Consider the following 2966-nt stretch of genomic DNA (forward strand, 5'->3'; position numbering starts at 1 on the left):
GCGGCTCCCCGGGAGAACCAACCAGCATGCGACACTATACGAGCCGAGCCCACGTCATGGACCAGTCGGAGCGCACCTATGGGTTGCAGTCCAAGATCTTGTATTCGACAGGTGACACACTCCTGCAGAGAAACAGGGACGAAAAACACCAACACACACCACATACGAAAACAATACCATAACATAATACTAACAATACGGCCAGGGCCGTAACACCCCCCTTCCTAAAAATCTAAAATTTTCCCCTAAAATGTTTGACCCTTAAGAATAGGTAGAGACACGGGAGAGTGCATCCGCCAACACACGTTTCGGAGACCGAATGGCATAACGCTATAGTGAAGGACCTATTTTATTTTTTTTTTCAGATGCACGCGGAGTTAAAGGGACATCACGACCGAAATGGCTTCAGCATTAATGTGGCACCCACGGGACTTTCTCCTCCTATCAGGAGTACATTTCTTTTCAACAACATATGGACCACAGAACTTTGCCTGGAGGGCAGAACCAGAGATTGGGAGCAGTGTTAAAACTTTTTCACCAACTTTGAAATTTCTCTGGACGGATTTCTTGTTGAATTTCTTTTTCATTACTGGGACTAGTAGTGGCAGACAGGTATCTCTCTCTCAGCAACCGCAGAGGACCGTGAACGGTGTGACCAAACACCAGCTCTGCAGGACTGAAATCTGTGGATTCCTGCACATTTTCTCGTGCAGCTAGGAGAAGCAATGGTAAACCCTCATCCCATTCTTTTCCTGTTTCGAGAGAGAATTTACGCATCATGGATTTTAATGTCTGGTGGAAACGTTCGAGTGCGCCTTGTGACTAAGGGTAGTATGCACTGGACTTTTGATGTTTAATGGACAGCGAAGCTATGACCTGAGCGAAGAGTTTGGACATGAAACTGGAACCTTGGTCGGTCTGAATGGATTTTGGCAAGCCGAAAATGGAGAAAGAGTTTATGAAGGCTTTAACTATAGCTTTGGACTTGAGTGGAATTGCATCTGGGTAGCGTGTGGTGGCACACATCAGGGTCAAAATGTACTGGTGTCCTGTTTTTGTTTTGGGAAGCGGCCCAACACAATCCAGGATTATGTGTATGAATGGTTCTCCTATAACCGGAATTGGCTGCAGCGGAGCAAGGGGAAGTGTGGCATGAACTGCAGTATTTTGTCACTTTGGCTTTCAAACCTGGCCAAAAGAAATACTGCAGGATGCGATGGTAAGTCTTTTTCATTCCTAAATGGCCAGCAATGTTGTCATGGGTTAGATTCAATACCTGAGGGCAAAATTTTTGTGGGACTACCACTTGTTGAAATGAATTCCAACCTAAATCACCAGTTGAGGGAGGGTGCCAATTACACATTAATACACTGTCATTAATGCTGTACACACTGAGCGTCTCGGCACGTGAGTCGGCAGCAGATAGACACGTAGCCAAGAGTTGGGTCAGTCTGTTGTGCGCAGATGAACTCTCCCCTGTCAACATCAAAACACAAGTTAGCTTCAGCAGGTAACAAGTTATCAAGCACACTCTTTTCAGACTTTTCGGCACAGGGTTCTGCTTGTTCAGTACCATCTTCAGAACACATGAATGAATCAGATAAATCCACCACATCACCAGGTGACAGCAGCAGGAACAGAAACACACGAGTCGGCAACGCAATTTTCAATCACTTCGGGGGTCGGAAACACTCTTTTTCTTGCCAGATCATTTCCGAGAATCATGGCAACACCCCACACTGGCAAACCAACGCGCAGTCCATAACCCATAGGGCCTGAGATGAGCGGTGAACACAAGAAAACTGTGTGCAACGGTGAAATGAAAGGTCTGTAACGTTCATTTACCTCGTCTTTTTCTGGTTCAGTACTGACAGGAGACGGAGTGGGAACAGACTGAACAAGTCCAACACTTTTTGGTCTTGTTACACTTTGATTATATTCTTTACGCTGGAGCGCAGGACAGCTGGCTATCAGGTGTCCTGCCTCGTGGCAGTTAAACATTCACGTTCAGAAGACGTAGGATTAGGTCTTTGTGGATTTTTTTGCAAAAACAAACAAACTAAAACAAACTCATCGGCGAGCACAGCAGCTTTGGACACAGAATCCGATTTTTGTTCATTTAAGTAAACAACAATTTTCTCTGGAAAACATGTTTTAAACTCTTCTAACAAAAATAGTTTGTGAAGTTGAGCAAAATTAGTCACTTTACCCGCAGTGCACCACTTATCAAGGAGAACAGTTTTCTCCCTGGCAAACTCCACATATGTTTGGTTGGGCAATTTTTCACATGTCCGAAATTTTTGGCGATATGCCTCAGGAACTAATTCATAAGGACGTAACACAGTAGCTTTTACCATCTCATAATCTAGACTTTCATCAATAGATAAGCCTGCACACACCTGCTGGCCCACTAGTTTGCATTGCAACAGCAAACTCCACACATCTTTGGGCCATCTCAACGTCGCAGCGATGCGCTCAAAAGCATTGAAATATGAATCTATTTCACCTTTCCTAAATTGTGGTACTAAGGCTGTATGCCTGCTTATATCAAATTGCTCAGAGGAAGCGGTGGGAAGACGCATACTTACAGGAGTCGAAGTAGTCGGATGTGGACGATCTAGCTCCAGAGCCCTTATGTGGAGGTGCATAATCTCTACCTCTTTGGACTTGGAGTTCCACCTCTTTTATGCGGAGGGCCAACTTTAGATCCTCCGTATCTACTTCAGCCTGTAGCAGAGCTGACAACAGGAGCCTCCACCCCCGCACTCACCTGGCCGCCAAAGGCTTGTGTGGCTGTGGCAGCCTCCGCTACCACTTCCTTGTCTAAAACCTCCGGGGTATGAACCATCTGTGGCTTTGTCTGCATAACTATGCCACTCTCCACCAGCCTTGCGTGCGTTCAAAGGAACAGAGATGTCAAATAATTTTGCACTTAATCCTAATTGTGCATCTATCTAATTTTTCTA

The sequence above is a fragment of the Morone saxatilis genome, unplaced genomic scaffold (genome assembly GCF_004916995.1).
Source record: "Morone saxatilis isolate NCDOM2014 unplaced genomic scaffold, NCSU_SB_2.0 Contig15, whole genome shotgun sequence".
Classification (NCBI taxonomy): Eukaryota; Metazoa; Chordata; class Actinopteri; family Moronidae; genus Morone; species Morone saxatilis.